This window comes from Protobothrops mucrosquamatus, unplaced genomic scaffold, assembly GCF_001527695.2.
Source record: "Protobothrops mucrosquamatus isolate PMUCROS unplaced genomic scaffold, P.Mucros_1.0 scaffold483, whole genome shotgun sequence".
NCBI classification, from domain to species: domain Eukaryota; kingdom Metazoa; phylum Chordata; class Lepidosauria; order Squamata; family Viperidae; genus Protobothrops; species Protobothrops mucrosquamatus.
This window is the reverse complement of record NW_015386803.1, coordinates 153,072-171,307: the sequence shown is the minus strand read 5'-3', so window position 1 is coordinate 171,307 and position 18,236 is coordinate 153,072. Positions and strand designations below refer to the sequence as shown.

Below are 18,236 nucleotides of genomic sequence, written 5' to 3'. Positions count from 1 at the left end.
TGATGTTTGATGATGATATAAAACTAGTGGAACTCTCCTTCCTTTCTTCCTTCCTTCCTTCCTTCCTTCCTTCCTTCCTTCCTTCCTTCCTTCCTTCCTTCCTTCCTTCCTTCCGTCCTCCCTCCCTCCCTCCCTCCCTCCTTTCCTTCCCTTCCCTTCCCTTCCCTTCCTTCCTCCCTCCCTCCCTCCCTCCCTCCCTCCCATCCCATATCTACTGTATCTATCTAGATTAGCCAGATTCACTTAACAGCTGTGTTACTAACTTAACAATTGTAGCAACTGCAGCAAGAAAGGTAATAAAATGGGGCAAAAGTCACGTAACAATTGTCTTGCTTATCAACAGAAAAATTGGACTCAATTGTGGCCATAGATCTAGGACAGTGATGGCGAACCTTTTAGAGACCGAGTGCCCAAAAACCGCCCCGCCCCCTAGCCCGCCTGCCTGCTCATGCTCCACCCCCGCTCTGCCCTCTGCTTTGGCCCCGCCTACTCACAGGGCCACCTACTGCCTCCACGGCCCGCCGCAGATTGCCCAGGCGGCCTTGTAGCATCATGGCAGCCATGTCCTCCACCCGCACCCAGCAGCATCATCTGTGCGCATCGGGGCGTGAAGGCGGAGTCTGGTCCTTGCTTCCTGGCTGCCATGTTCTTGGTCGCGCTACTCTGTGCGGGCTGCACACGAGGGTGACTCTCCAGGGGGGCTGCTGGTGAGGAGGGGGCCGCAGGGGGAGGTGGGGCTGGGGCAACGGTGCACGTGCCCACAGAGAGGGCTCTGAGTGCCACCTCTGGCATGCCATAGGTTCACCACCACTGGTCTAGGACTACCTGTACTTGAGGAAAAATAGGCAAGTGTCTTCTCAAGTCTTCCCACCTCAGGGCAACTATTGTAATAACTACTCCTCCTCCTTCCTTCTATACTACTCTTTTTCCCAAGACCCCAAGATACATCATTATATTGTTTACGGTATCTGATTAAAGAATATGCTGGACAATCCTACTGCTGCTACCATTTTACATTAAACACATTTTCACAGTTATGAAGCCTTTTGGGTTGCTCATATTGTCTGATCTGAAAATCCAAAGGGAAAATGTCCCTTATCATGTCTTCTGTGAGATACAACTGAGGCATGAAAAGGCAGGGAGGCATCAATCTGCTGCAGAGATGATGGTTCAGTGAAAGCTAACATATTTGCATAGAATCCATAGTCAGTAAGTGCAAATAAATATTCCACATTTTTATGAAAAAAAATATGAAATTTTCTTTCATAAGGTATATAGTAAGAAAAATGTCTTTGAATTTCAATTTCTTAATCATGTTATAAATCACCCTATACACTAGTTGAAGAAATAATTAAAAATATTATCTTGGAAAGTAGAAGACAATCAAAATTGAAAGCATCTGAACCTCAAAATATTCTAGAACAATGGTAGAGCATTCCCTGACTAGTCCATATTATTTTCCTGGCCAGTCTTATTTCCAATGAAGAATTAGAACTGAGATGAACAAGTGGTTTAGTCTGGGTCAAGATAGTTAACTGTCATAGTCCCAAAGTCTTTTAGGCTAAGAATTAATGGTCTGGATTTGTCAAACCATCATAAGTATATCTTCTACTAATGATCAACAATATTCTAGGCCAACTGAATTTGAGTAGACAACTTAAAGACAGGGTCGCTCCATGTAGTTTCCATTGTAGTAATCAAGTCTAGATATTGCTAAACTATGCAAAGCTGGGACACTGACAGTTCAATTTCCTGCCATTGCCAAATGTAACCCTGAATTCAAGAGCATGCCACTTGTGAACATGATTCCTCCCAGGCAATATTTCCTTTATAAAACAACTTTTTACTCTAGTGAAGACGTCCCCAAACTTTTGGGCACCAGGGACCAGTTCCATGGAGAGAGGTTTTTCCACAGACTGGAGGGTGGGTAGTTTTGTGTGCTGCCTGCATCCCGTGGATGGGGCTTTGCTTGTTTGTGCGGACCGGTTGCTGGCATGCCGTGGCCTGGTACTGGTCCTTGGTCTGGGGGTTGGGGACCCTTGCAGTGTGTCACCTTCCTGGGAATTTTCTCTTTTCTGGTTTAATCTTCAATCCTCAAATAGTCCAACAGCACCTCCAGAGATCAATTCAGAATTGCTTCTGTTCCTTTGGTTTCAAATAAAAGGGGACAAAAATAGGGCATGTTATCTGCATATTGATTAAGAGCCCTGTTTAAAATTGTACAGGGCACTGTACATTAATGACCAAATTGTCATCACTAAGGGTGCGTGCTGTTGTGAAGCAAATCATTTGTCCTGCCAGAGCACATACAGCCCCTTCCCACCTCCCACCCTCATCTCTGTTTTGAGAAAAACAGTCATCGCTTTTGAGAACCAAGAAACTTTTGCTAATAATTTACTGAAGATTTTTTTTTTTTTTAGAAAATATATATACGTCTGTTTCCTTTTTGTCTTCAGAGATACTAAATGTAGCATGTCAGGTGAAGAATGGATTCATCAAAGGATTCTTTTTGCAGCACAATAAGTATTTTTGTTGGCATTAATACGGCTTATTGAGTTTGACCCTGCACCCTTATACTGTAGTGGTAATCCAGCCTCAGTACTTTTTAATGTTCAAGCCAACAATTACATAGCTTACAGCAGCCTATCCTTACAACTGTGGCTCTTAAAAAAGAATTGGTTGTTGTTCAAGCAACTCTCTGGTGTTTAAAGGATTTAAAGAACGAGACCATTTTAATTTGTGTCCAGCTGAAACTTGGCACATGTTTTTTTTTTCAGTTTGGAGAAAGATTTATTTATTTTTAAAATGGTTTAAATTGGCTAAACCATTTCCTAGGTCTGGAGTTGTTAAAAGGTTTTAAAAGAGAGAGAGACAGAGAGAAATCTGAAACATGTTACAGGATTTTTAAAAATACAGCTAACATTGGCATTTTATAAGCACTTTGATTAAATGCAGGTCAGTGCTACTGAGTATGGAAAAAGAAATAAAACCAAAATAAGTAACAGCAAAAACAAAAACAAAAAAAAGCATTTTCTGAACACAATAGCATTACAAGCAAAATAATTACTGGCACGATCCACACCAAAGTAACAGTTGCACCCTGTTTATATCATTGGGGAAAATAGTATAGTATAGTTAGTATATACTTAAAATATTCAGCCAGTTGGGAATGGGCATTGACAATCTTCACTTTGATATTTAGTTATGAAACTATGTAATTTCAAATACAGGTAGTCATTGACTTACAACCCTTCGTTTAGTGACTATTTGAAGTTACGTCACTGAAAAAAGTGACTTATGACTGTCTTTCACACTTATAAGCATTGCAGCATCCCTGTGGTCACATGATCAAAATTTAAACACTTAGCAACTGGCATGTACTTACGACAGTTGCAGTATCCAGGAGTCATGTGATCACCTTTTATGATCTTCAGGACAAGCAAAGTCAATGGGGAAGCCAGATTCACTTAACAACTTTGACAAGAAAGGTCATAAAATGGGGCAAAATTCACTTAACAACTATCTTGCTTAGCAGCGGAAACTTTGGGATCAATTGTGGTCATAAGTTGATGACTACCTGTACTGAATAAACATTATATGTATTTCATAGCATAACATAGCATAGCATGTATTACATTATATGTATTTCATAGCATAACCTGCCTGCCCCCAGTAATTTAGATTGGCAGGGGCCCAATTCAAATTGCAAGTGGAAAGGGCTTATGAGGGGATGTGCAGATGGAAAAGTACTGGGGGGGGAGGGGAATCTCAGCAGTCATACTGCAACTTCCCTGGGAGGAGGCAGCACACCTCAAAGAGAGTCCCAAAACAAGAGACTGCACAGTCCTGAACCAGATGGGGGAGGGAAGAAAAGGTTCAGAGTAGCCACACCCTAGAACGGGTCACCAACCCCCGGTCTGTGGACGGTACCGGGCCGCGGCATGCCAGCAACCAGTCCGCACAAACAAGCAAAGCCCCATCCGTGGGATGCAGGCAGTACACAAAACCACGCACTCTGCAGTCCGCGGAAAAACCTTTCTCCATGGAACCGATCCCTGGTGCCCAAAAGGTTGGGGACCTCTGCCCTAGAATCTATCAGGATATATCTATTAGATTAGAAGGTTATAACTAGTCTGGCAAGATTCTACCTATTGGGTGTAAACAAATGAAGAACTGCATTCACCATGTCATCTTTAGGCTTGGGCCTGACATAAGCTTTCTTTCCACTTTTTTTCAACATTTCCTTCTCACCCACCGAAGGTGATTATGAAACAAAGTGCAGGGGTTCAATCTGAATCTGCAAGTTTCTGTCCCAGTTCAGACATCTTCAGTCTACAAGCCAAATCTGGAGACTGCACATACACAGAGTCACTTGAGTTCCATACTGTATATAACAGGGGTAGGCAACCTTGGCTCTTTTATGACTCGTGGACTTCAACTCCCAGAATTCTTGAGCCAGCCATGCTGAGGGGAAAGGGAGAGGTTTCCAAGCTGAGCCATGCTGGCTCAGGAATTCTGGGAGTTGAAGTCCACGAGTCACAAAAGAGCCAAGGTTGCCTGCCCCTGGTATATAACATCCAGCATAATTTGACTTTTATGCTATTTCCAAATATGGCTTTAATTATGCCATCAGCCTGTGTAATGTATAAAAATTATATGCGGAGGTCTAGATGTCCACATTTTTCTCGTTCTTATCCTTCCATCCCTTTTCTGTTTCTTATCCTTCCATCTCTTTTCTCTTACTATAGAATAACTTTAAGGAATTAAAGATCCAAGAAGCTGCACAATGCCTCTTCTATTTCTAACATTGTCTGTTCGGAAATATTTTTCTCTAGTTTAAATCAATTATGATGCAGAATTTCAAACCACGGATTTCGGTTGCTTCTTTACAGGCAACAGGTTGCCACAATCGAATCACATGCTTTAAAAATCTTTCCATTTTAGACAAAGAAAACACCCTATTTGCCTCTAAGAGCACCTTATGCTACACATGAAGTGCTGTGACTATTATTTTATTGCGCTTTATTACATCATAAAGTTTTATATCTCTCTAATGATCCTACAGGAGGTTTAATTGTTTATAGCAACATCTTAATTAAGTAAAGTTCACCAGGTTAAACAGAATACAGATTGAAAATGTTAAAAGTGAAACAAACTCCACCACTGGGCTGAAATGTAACACCATTAAATTAAAGGAGAAGTACTTGATTACAAGAATAAAAATGTCACGTTCTCTTCTGAGGGTATACCAGTTTGGGTAACTTTTCCTTTGCATTTCGGTTATTTGCAGCTGAAAACTGCTGGATAGAAGGGTGGCGGGGGGGGGAGAGGCTTGGCTACATTTGTAATATTTTTTACTAAAGAATATATTCCAGGTTTAGCTGAACAGACTCCTTAAGGTTTCTTAATTATCCTATTCCCATTTGGGCTTCAGAAATAGAAAATGTACTCTGGATTGTACCCTTAACAATGCTAAAGATTTCTCTAATTACAGTCTAATTGACTGCACTCAAATTTGCTGGAGTATATTTAATCTGGAGCTGAAATGTGAAACGGTCACAGTAGATGAACTTTATGACAATCACTCACAAGTGTCCTGTTTAGTTGCAGGGCACAAAGGAAGGGTGATTAAAAAGGATAATCATGACCTGACTATTGGCATATTGTATGGACTTTATAATAGCATGACGAGTGTCAGTTATGAGGAGGTGCTTGTAAAACTACCTTAATTAACTTATATTCTCCTAATTGGAATGCTTGAAAATCATTATTGATTTATCCAGCAGGGCACACTGGATAGAACAGGTTGTGACTATGCTGCATAATCAAGCAGCATGGACAAAGGAAATCAACATTAGTTACTTCCAAAGGGCTATTTCAGAAGCGCATGCGTTGTTTTGTATTTTTGTGCGCTTTTCTGTTAAAGAGAACATTACCCTTTCACAAGCAATAAAGTTCTAGATCAGGGGTAGGCAATCTTCCTGAGCCAGCATGGTTCAGCATGGAAACCTCTCCCTTGGCTGGCTCAGGAATTCTGGGAGTTGAAGTCCACAAGTCATAAAAGAGCCAAGGTTGCCTACCCCTGTTCTAGATAGTGGGGGTAATTTCAGAGTTCTCTTCAGGTAGTCCTCAATTTACAACAGTTCATTTAGTGACCATTCAAAGTTACAACAACACTGAAAGAAGTGACTTGTGATCTGTTTTTCACGCTTATGACCGTTGCAGCGTCCCCTTGGTCCCATGATCAAAATTCAGATGCTTGGCAATTGGTTCATATTTGTGACGGTTGCAGTCCCCTGGGATCATGTGATCCCCTTTTGAGGCCTTCCGATAAACAAAGTCAAAGGGCAAGCCAGATTCGCTTAACAACCGTGTTACTAATTTAACAACTGCACTGATTTACTTAACAACCGTGGTAAGCAAACTCATAAAATGGGGCAAAACTCTCTTAACAAAATGTCTCACTTAGCAACATAAATTTTGAGCTCCGTTGTGGTCATACATTGGGTACTACCTGTAGAGGGGGAAAAAACAGATCCAATTGGACATACTGTATGTGTTATTCTTGAGAATTGAGGTCTGCTTTGGTATTTTCACATGGCAAATAAGTAAACTTTGATTTTTTTTAAAAAAAATACACCATATCATCTTCTTCTACCAAGTATTTTGGAATTTCTTTCATTGGATGATGATGATGATGGCTGTTGTTATTAAAAAGGTTTCTTGGCTATGATGATAAAGACTCATTCTTTGCTGCTCTGCAGACACCTTGAAATGCAGATGCAGGCCAAGGGCAGGTAGTCTTCGACTTACGACCACAATTGAGCCCAAAATTCATGTTGCTAAGTGAGAAATTTGGTTGTTAAGTGAATCTGGCTTCCCCCTTCTCTTTGCTTGTCAGAAAGTTGCAAAAGGGAATCACATGACCCCGGGACCCGGCTAGTTGCCAAGCGTCCAAATGTTGATCATGTGACCATGGGGATGCTACAATGGTCATAAGTGTGAAAAATGGTCATCAGCCACTTTTTTCAGTGCCATTGTAACTTCATTTACTAAATGAACTATGGTAAGTCAAGGACTACCTGTAGCTACAGATCTTTCTGAAAACAATTGAAAGAAGAATGGGGTAACTAAAGTCCTACAAAGAGCATGAATTGAAGAAAAAAACAGGTTGACTGAATTTTATCACAAAGTGTAGGGGAGGGCATATATATATCTTTATATTGAAAATTAATATATTAAAACAATGCATTAATTTTCCAGTGAAATGTTTAGACAGTCTTTCCAAGAACTCTTTGTCAGGAAAAATGGTAAAAAAATTCAAGAAAAATACAGATATTTAAAAAATGTAATCTGTATTTAAGTTAGAATTGTAACAAGAATTATCTACATAAACTGCAGATTATATCAGTCAAGTAGAAAAATATTGTATGGTTGCAACAGAAACTCTCCCCAAACGATAAAATACTTTTCTTTAATTTTTGGAATATATAATGAGAGTATAAAAGTAAAAGTTGCTTGCATCTTTAGCAACAAGCATTGACTCCATGATAAATGGAAAACAATTGGTAAAATTAATAGATATATTAATAATAGATAATATATCTAATTGTTGAACAGTGGCCTAAAATGTGCCATATGGTTGCTGAATGATGCTTCCCCAAGCTCCGACATAATTCCCACATTCAAACAATTTTACAGGCTGCTAGTTGTTTTCTGAACTCAGTTCAAGTTAGTCACCTACTTTAAAGACTAGTGAGCATCTTCTGTGAGTGCTGGTGTGGCTATGTTTAACATTTGTGTTTAATTATGCTTTCTTTGTGATGGGGCCCATATTTGTGGAGTTGATACCAGCACCATCCCTGTCACAATTTAGGAAGGAGCTTAAAACGTATTTGTTCATCTAGGTCTTTTTATTGCTTTAAATTGTATTGCTTGAAACATTTAATATTTGCTTTAATTGTAGTTCTCCCATTTTATCACTGTTTCTGTAAATCATCTGAGCAATTAAGAGAGTGGATAGCATGCAAGTACAACAAACAAGCAAACAAACAAACAAACAAACATATATTCTGTGCAAAAGGCTTGTATTCAACAAAGTAGCTATCAGGGTGTTGTGAGCTTCTTAAGGTTTGTATATTTCATAATTCTACCAATTGAATTATTCCACATGCCAACATTTTAAGGAGAATTAAGATCTTCCTTCCTTCCTTCCTTCCTTCCTTCCTTTTTCGAAAGGAAAGGAAAGGAAAGGTTCTTAGCTTGGATATATTGATGAGAAAATAAGTTTTCCCAACAAGCCAATGGCCATTTCAGGTCCCTTAGAAAAAAGGAAAGCAAAGAAACACACCTAGGGTATACCTTTTTGGTTATTTCCTGTGAGCATTGGCAGAAACACTGACAAGCAGTTCTTCATATTTTATTATGTTCTTGTCTGGCAGAATCTCTGTCAGGCAAAAACCTTGTCAGCGGAAAACCTGTCGTAGGATCAGAGGAGACAAAAACAGGTGTCACACAGACAGTCAAAACTGAAAAGAAAAAAAGATTAGGCTAAAGAGAAAGAGGCAGACAATTACATTAATGCCACTGCTTTTATCTCATAGATGTGTGTTATTATCTCGGGGTGCTGAGTGCGCAATTGCCTCAAAGAAAAGTAGACAGGAGACAAGGGAAACTTGATAGTTATTAACTGAAGAGGCAGTGTGTCAAACCTGGATGAAGTTCAAAGTTTTACAGAGGGATGAAAAAATGCAGAAGCAAGCATCATATGCGAACAAACTGTGGTTCTGCTTTCGGCTACATAAATCAGTAGCCGTCTAATTTTTTTTACTTTTGGAATCAGATCATACAAGTAGAAATTAATGAAATCTTTATTTACAGTTTTAAAATAATCTTTTCTGTTTAGTGTAAATTCAGTAGATTTATGAGTGGGGCTCTTTTTACCTAAACAAACAACTAGGAACTTCCAGAGAGGTGTTTGATAGTTAAACGGGGTTCAAATTACTGTTCTTGGTTTTTTTTTTTGCTACATTTGAGCAAACTGTACATAGCAACATATCTTTATTATGATCAATGATCTAGAAGAAATGAATATATTAATATAAAAACCAGGGAAGCAGTACACTAACTGAAGCAACACAACATTTTGCCACAGAACTGGTAATGCTAACATTAAAATTAAAAAGAAGTAGAAAGTTTATATAACAAGGGTCTGTTAACCTGGATAGTATTGCAGAAGAGAAGAAGTAAGAGAAATACTTATGCCCCTGTAAAAATGGTAGTACTGCCACACCTTAATGTTCCATCAGTTCTCCTATTGACCAGGCTTTCCAAAATTTCTAGATCCAAGTGATTTTGCTCTTGAGGTGTGAAAGAAATTGAAAACATTGCTCATGTATTGCACAAACTGAAAATAAGAAAATCTTAAAAGTGCGATGTTTCTATAATTAATTTTTCTCTATTCTTATTTTTACTACATTTTTAATAAGCAGAAGATTTGGCATCTCTTCAGCACATCCAGAAGGACCTAAGAAAGAGACATGGGATGGGGGTAGTTTTATTAGTAAACTTATAATATTCTCAAGGGCCATCTTGAAAAGTCTGCTAAATTTTGAAAACATTTATTATGGTTATTGGCAAGTTGCTAAAATATTAATTTTCTTTGCTTTTGTATTCAGTTAGTTAACATTCTGGCACCCTGCAACACCTACCAGGTCCCACGTCCAACAGGGAATCTCTGTTATCCCCCCCCCCCGAACCCTAGGCTCTGCTCATTGGTTTTCCCCAGCTGCCGGTCAGCAGCCTCTTCACCAGACTGAACCCTGCACAGCAAAACTAGAAGTTGGATTTGTACATTTCATTGACATTGTCTGTGTATGTTCGCGGTTTAACATGGAGGATGGAAGCAAGCCAATTAGCTGTGATGATGATAATAAAAAGAAGGAATTATTCTGGGAGGTGTCACTATTGAGAACATCTTTCACAAAGATTTCTCAAAATCTAGAGTGAACCCTACATTTTCAATGGAAAATATTTCAGTTCAGATGTCCATTTCACTGTTAATTGTAACAGTTGTCTGTGTGTAAATTGAGTGAACCAATTAGTGCTTTAAGAAGACCTTAAGGCAGTGGTTCTCAACCTTTTTAATGTCGCGACCCCAACTGGTCGTAAGTCGAGGACTAAACCGGTCGTACGTCAAAGACTAAACCGGTCGTAAGTCGAGGACTAAACCGGTCGTAAGTCGAGGACTACCCAACCAGTCGTAAGTCGAGGACTTTCCCTGCCCGGGAGCGCTGCGCATGCGTGGTTCCGCCCCCTGCGCTGGCCGAGGCGTAGCTGGCAAGCGGCAGAGATGGAGCAGGCCGACCACCAGCTGGCCCAGCCCAAGGGAGGTAAGGCACCCACCGGAAAAGGGGAAAAAATGGCGGACAGCCTTGCTTGGCGACCCCTGTGAAATGGTCGATCGACCCCAAATGGGGTCGCGACCCATAGGTTGAGAACTGCTGCCTTAAGGTCTTCTCCGGTCTTCTCTGGATGTTGGAATCTCTGTCACATGATGTTGGAATCAAGTCTTCTATAAATGGCTTTACAGCATAATAAATCCTTTAGCCACCGAGATAAATATCTCAGTGTTGGGGGGAGTGGGACAGGGGGATATTCTTATTTTCATTCCTTGCTCATCTGCCATATAAAAGTGTTGGAGCCATAGGATCCGGCGTAAATTAAAACAGCATCCCAGATTGGAGTAGATTGGTTGATTGTTAATGTTAACTGAATTTTAGCTTCGCCATGTGCCTCTCAATGCTAACTTTCATGATCAACCACAACTTGTCTCAAGAATCACATTATATTTTTGGACTAAATTCAGGCCATAATTCAATATATAGGCCATAATTCAATATGTGCTCAGACTTTGTGGTACCCATTAAAAGACTCAGTGTGCAGTCGTTTGGGGTCAACAAGATGTCTTGCACAGCCACAGGTAAGTTTAACTGGTTAAAAAACATGTGAAATAGAAACTGGTGTTGTACTTTCTGGCACTTGATAAATTGAGTAAACCACTTGCCATTAGTTTAATGCACAGTGTGTATTTAACTTCTTTTGAATCGTCCAAGGTCTCATAACCCCAGTAAAATATACATATAAAAACAGCTATTTCCCTTTCCTTTTTTCTTTCAGCAGTTTTAAAATTGGTGTGTTGTATAGTAACTGAAAAGTCCAAACCAGCCATGGGTATTAAATTTCAAGATTAACAAACAAATATGTTCACTTACATCTTATTCCAAAGATTTACAATGTCCAATAATCACATTTGAATATTCTTTTATAATCTATTGCAGTTAGTTTATTACTAAATAGTTTATTTATTTATTTGATTTGATGTTGTACAACTCTAAATGACTCTGACACCACAGCAATATAAAAAAGAAAAAGAAAAAACAGAGCTAGTCTCAGTAAAAAACCACCAGGAAAACCCCAAAACATCCCACCAACAGCTAACATCCCCTTAGGGATGCACTAACCATCCTGGCTCTATGGTTCCTCAGAATACCAGCAGAATGGGAGCCATCCAGATGTTAGGACAGTGATGGCGAACCTTTTAGAGACCGAGTGCCCAAAAACTGGCCCCGTCCCCGCTCCACCCCCCCGCCCCGTCCCCGCTCTGCCTCCCCATCCCCTGGCCCGCCTTCCCACAGGACCACTCACCACCTCCAGGGCCCGTCGCAGATCGCCCAGGCAGCCCAGCACCGCTATGGTGGCCACACCCTCTGCCCGCACCCTGCAGCATCAACTGCATGATGGGGTATGAGGGCAGAGTCTTGTCTACACTGCCTGGCTGCCATGTCCTTGGCTGCGCTGCTCCATGTGGGCCACGCTCGAGGGCAAATCTCCTTCAGGGGGGCTGCTGGAGAGGAGGGGGTCATGGGGGGAGGCAAAGCTGGGGCAACGGCACATGTTCCTACAGAGAGAGCTCCGAGTGCTGCCTCTGGCACCCGTGCCATAGGTTCGCCACCACTGTGTTAGGAGAACTTCATTCCAGAGTTCAGGTGCCTTAATATAATTGAGGCAGTTCTATACCTGCTGTGTTTTAAGGAATTTGGCAGCCTAGTGCAGTGGTGGCGAACCTATGGCACGGGTGCCAGAGGCGGTACTCAGAGCCCTCTCTGTGGGCACGCGCGCCGTCGCCCCATTCCTAGGCCTTCAGCTGAGTTTTATAAAACTTTTTCGCTTTAGGCCTCCGCCGCCGTGTGCAAAAAAAAAAAAGTTCAATCAGTCAATTTCAACTTCTCGCGGAAAAAAAAAGATCTTGCGAAGTTGAAATTGATTGATTGAGCTTTTTGGTCCCACCCAGTCTGCCGTTACCACCGCAGCCACGCCCACCCAATGGGCCACACCCACCCGGCACTCAACGATGCATAAGTGGGTTTTGGGTTGCAGTTTGGGCACTCGGTCTCTAAAAGGTTCGCCATCACTGGCCTAGTGATTTGTATATATGGTCCTACGTTCAAAGCACTTGACAGTGATCACAAGCCCTGAATGGCAAAATATTTGAAGAGCAAAGAAAAGAAGCTAGACAAAGATTTCCAGGATGTTGAGCTGGCTAATACGAGATGCTATAAAAATTTAAGAACCTTCTGAAATTTAAATTTATCATTGTTAATATAATGACACAGTACAGACTTCTGTTTATGGGACTTTTTGTAAAAGTGCAAAGAGAAAATTCGAACTATCTTTAAATGCATCTGGCAAGTATTACTGATAAGCACCGTTTTTAATCTGCTTCAGCTGTAAAATCCATTTTAAGGCCAAAATAAAAAACAAAAATATTCAGAACCTAGGAGCAACATCAAAATAAAATTTCTTTTTGTGCTCTCTCAAGCAAAACATCTTCTGGTAGGTTCATACGGAATATCCAGTATTTTAAATATTCACGTTTCACACTGTGTAGGACTTTGTATATATTACAATTATTAAACTGTGTCACAAAAAAGACTGCAAACTCTTGTAACAAAGTAGTTATATGCTTCATATAAACAGCAGTAGATAACAAATACTTTACAATGGCCATTTTTCTAGGGATAGGCATGTTGGATATTAGTGGTCTTTTAAACTTTTTATGTCTCTTTAATTTACTCCCCATTTAGAGAAGGAAGAACAGATTCTAGAACTCATAGGAGGGAGGTAAGGGAAGATTCAATTAACATTGTTGAGGTGGCATTTTAATCCCTGCCCCTCCCTTCCTTTCCCCTTCCCTTCCTTCCCCTCCCCTTCCACTATTGCAACTATTTAGTGATGTAAGGATTCCACTTATATTTTCTTTCAAAGAGTAATAATTTGATGAACAATGGTCAAGTGTCCACGCAAGATGACACAAACAGATGGTCAATCTTTGGGGGAAATGTGCACTCATTATGGACTCTCCTCCCACAAAATAAGCAGGACACCACACATATTTTCTGATTAGATTAACATTATCTGAAAGAAACTGTAGAAGGAAATCCCCTGTAGATCTGCATTTTAGCTCCACCATGCTGGAAACCTTTTAGAATAAGTATATATGTACAGTACGTGGGTATAAATAAAACATTCCACACGCAAAAGTATATCTATTTTCTGTTACCTCTGGGTTTTTTTCCCTCTTGTGAACAAGTAGGAAAATCTAGGGTTATAAAACCTATTTGTCTTCTTGTGCCATATCCGTTATCGGACATTGGCGATCATGTTGGCGATCCTGTTTTTATCAACAGCCGCACGAAAAAGTACTGCTGAGTTTTGTCCAAACCAGTCCCTTAGATTTTGAAGCCATGATGTTCTTCTTCTGCCTGGACCTCGTTTGCCTTCAATCTTTCCCTGGAGGATTAAATAAAACCTATAAAAAGTATTATTTTGGAGGGGAGGTTGAGAAGGGTAGGATTTGTCCGTTCCGTTCTTGACTCATTAGTCTTAATTAATAAATCAGTGGGAATTGGATGAAATATAAATGTAATAAATTATTTATTACTATTATCAGTTCTGCAGGTATGCAAATCCTTGTCTACCTCCAAAACTTGGGTGTCTGTCTAGGTAGGGTTAAATTTGGGATTATCCTCAAGGCAAAAGTCTTGAAGAGGAGTAAAGATCAATTCAGAATTGGCTGAATTACCATTTTTCAATTTATCCCTTCTTGATTAAATTACTACTTACTTGGTAGCTACCAGTTTCTTTCCTCTTAAAAGACTTATACTAAATTGTACAAATTCTGTTCTCAAAATAAAGCATAAAAATAGTAAGACTGTATCTATTTCAGTCCTGCATGGTCAATCTATAAGCATTTTAAGAAATCCATTAGAAAAGAAAAAAGAAAAAAGTGGTACCATTCAGGAAAATCCAGAGGTCAATTGAAACAAGCAAATCTCTTCACCTTTGAAAAAAATGGTCTTATATATGATTCATGAACTCAAGACAAAGGTTTCATGTCCTGTGTGAAACATAGGCTCTCTTGGGACTATGAAGGCGAAGGATTTAAAGAACCTCAGAAACATTTCCAAAGGAAAATATGACACCACTTCTGGCATCTCCCCAATAGGAAAAAATACTGCAATGTATTGCATGAACCAGTTTAATACATCTGAATTGTCAAATTGAAAAATTAAGACTATCCGATAAGGCTTTCATATACTCCTATGGGCTGTGCGGTGGTCTTTCTTATCCCAAACCCTTACTGTGAATTAATGAATATTATTTGGGAGAAATTACGTATAATTATGAGCTTGAGCAAACTCTTTGTTCTGCTCATTTGAGAGTTTAAGTGGTTTCTATTGACAGACTATCCAAAGTGTTTTACTATTCCCCCCTACCTTCTTTCATTAAAGGATATATGTTGCTTTATCTATATTGCCTATATAATAGTGTTGCAAAAAGTTGGCAATTTGTACTTCAGAATACAAATCTGACATGTCATAATATGTAAATAGTAACTACATCTCTATAGAAATAGAGCACAACAATGATAAAAACTCCCTTGAATGTATTTGGGTCAATATAAAAAGGGGGGGTGACATTGCCATAGGTGCCATAGACCACCCAACCAAACAGAGGAAATAGATGAAGTTTTTGCTAGTCAGTTAACTAAGGTATGTAGGAAGCACACATCATAATAGTAACAGGGAACTTTAACTATCCTGACATCAACTGGGAGACAAGCTCCCAAGTGAAAGATCAAACAGATTCTTGACAAACCTAGCAAACAAATTTGTCTCCCAAAAAGTAAAGAACGGAGCTAGGGGATCAGCCATATTGGACTTAATTCTCACTAACAGAGATGAAATGATAGAAGGTGTTGAAGCCACAGGAACCTTGGGGATGAGTGATCATGCAACATTGTTGCAAGCACAAGCAATAGAACAAAGTCAAAATAGAGTCTTGGACTTTAAGAGAGCTAGTTTCAATAAACTTAGAGAGAGCTTGGGAAGGATTTCATGGATGAGAATACTCAAGGGGAAAACAACCCAAGAAGCTTGGGAAACTTTGAAAAGTGAGATTATAAAAGCCCATTTTAGCACAATACCAATGAAGAAGAAAAATAACAGCTCTCAAAAGAAACCAGCATGACTGCATAAACAACTCTCCGATAAATTGAAAGACAAAAAGGACAAGTATAAAAAGTGGAAAGAGGGGCACATAACTAAGGCAGAATATCAGCAAATAGCCCAAGTCTGCAAAGTTAAAAGTGAGGAAAGCTAAGGCTCAAAATGAACTAAGGCTTTGACAAAACTAACAAAAAAAGCTTCTTTCAACATGTAAAAACCAAGAAAAAAGTCAAGGAAATGATTAGTCCATTAATGGGAGAAAATGGCAAGAAGGTTACACAAAAGGAAAAAACAGTCCAACTTATCAAAAACAGTACCATAAAAAAACAGATTAGGAATACAAGTAAAGATAGGCAAGAAAATGCAGATCATGCCAGACAAATTTTATTGCATTCTTTGACAAAGTGACAAAAGTAATGGACCAGAGGAATGCTGTGGATATAATTTACTACTTGATAAAATAGAAAAATGTGGGCTAGACAGCACTACTACTAGATAGTTTTGTAACTGGCTGACCAACTGCATTCAATGTGTAGTCCTCAGTGGAACTGTATCTACATAGAGGGAAGCATGCAGTGGGGTACTGCAAGGCTCTGTTTTAGGCCCAGTACTCTTCAACATCTTTATCAATGATTTGGATGAGGGGATATATGGGGAACTCACCAAATCTGCAGACGACACCATGCTGGCAGGACTAGCCAACACTCAGGAAGATAGCTTAAAATACAGAAGGATCTTGATAGACTTGAATATTGGGAGCTATCTATGAAATTCTACATTTAGGCAAGAAAAAAACAAATGCACAGTTATAGTAGAGATGTACCTGGCTCAATAGTAGTAACTATGAGAGGGATCATGGAGTCCTAGTAGACAACCACTTAAATATGATCCAGCAGTGTGTTGCAGCTACCAAAAAAGCCAACACAGTTGTAAGCTGCATTAACAGGGATACAATCAAGATCACGTGAAGTGCTAATACCACTTTATAATGTCTTGGTAAGAGTGCACTTGGAATAGTGCATCCAGTTTTGGTTACCATGGTGTAAAAAAGATGTTGAAACTCTAGAAAGAGTGTAGAAAAGAGCAATAAAGATGATCAGGGAACTGGAGGCTAAAACATAAAAACAACGGTTGCTGGAATTGGGTATGTCTAGTTCAGGGGTAGGCAACCTTGGCTCTTTTATGACTCGCGGACTTCAACTCCGGAATTCTGGGAGTTGAAGTCCGCGAGTCATAAAAGAGCCAAGATTGCCTACCCCTTGTCTAGTTTAATGAAAAAAAGCACGAGGGGTGACATGATAGCAGTTTTCCAATATCTCAGGAGCTGCCACAAAGAAGAGAGAGCCAAGCTATTCTCCAAAGCGCCTGAAGGCAAGACAAGAAGCAACAGATGGAAACTAAGCAAAGAGAGAAGCAACCTAGAATTAAGGAGAAATATCCCGACAGAACAATAATCAGTGGAAGTGAACCAGGATAGCACAAAGTCCCCCACTCCCAACCCCTGAAGCTGCTCCAGAAGGATACCATGGTTGATGGTATCAAGTTAAAATGAACTGAAAAAGGAACAGGGCTTTTTCCAACAATAATGGGAAAATTGTTTGGTTTTATCTGCATACGTTCCTACATTTTTTAAATTAGGTGATCAGGCTGCTTAAATATAGTGAGTTACTGCAAGGATGTATAGTTTTATGTTGTAGCAATTCCACAATTACACTGAAAGCACAGTACTTTCCTTGACTGTTAGTGGCGGCGGGGTTTTAAATTGAAGCAAATCAAACAATTAATGGTATTTATTCCTATTTCTGCAGAGTGAACACTATACTCTGTGAAGAGACAGAGGACTTCAGTCCCCAAGCCTGCCAATCCTTTATCTTTTGTGAACTTTAAATTAATTTTTAAAAACCTATTTATTCAAGGTTGACTAAACAGCTAACATAGGAAAGATCAGACAAATCAGGAGCAGGGAATGAAATATGAGGAAACCAGAATTCTTTGACAAAGTGTCCCAGAGGGTTAGTATGCTGAATGTAGCCAGTAGGGAAATGATAAGGGCATTTATGCTGGGATGGAAGAAAGCAATTTATCAAGAGAACATGAGCTCTCCAGTGACCACCCAGCAAAGAAGATACCAAAGCACATAAGGAAGAAGAGGACTCCCTGCAAGAAAATGTTTCAAGCTGACAAAATTGTTTTTTTTTTTTTAAAAAAAGGGGGTGCAATAAAGAAGTCCATTTTGTTAAATGGTACGCCTCATCCATAATTCTTTAGTCTTTCAGAATAAAAAAAACAAGAAACAGTTGGACTGATTTTGAAGTTATTTGAATGAAAAAGGGGGAAGGAAGCCAGAGAGATGATTGGGCGAAGTCTTTACGTATTAAAAAAAAATGTACTTCCAAACAGCAAAATGTTAAGTGAAAATTAAAAGCCGACATTATTTCATTTCCCATTGCTGTCTCTCAACAGTGTACATTGTACAAATAGGTATTTTCCCTCTTCTGCCCGTGTTAAGGAAAAACTATTTAGAGAAATAGATACTAAATTTATATACCCAATTATCTACCATAGGGCTTTTCAACCTTTTCACCCATTGTACCACTTTTAGGATATGGCAACATCCGAGTAGCACCAGCAAGGTGTCAAAAACTTGATGACCAAAAAAAAAAAAAA

General features: G+C 39.6%; 1 protein-coding gene across 2 annotated transcripts in view; it reads left to right on the top strand.

Moving 5' to 3' along the window:
* The window catches only part of BNC2 (basonuclin 2), a 293,974-nt gene that overhangs the window by 163,567 nt on the left and 112,171 nt on the right, over positions 1-18,236 (top strand). The window lies entirely within an intron of this gene.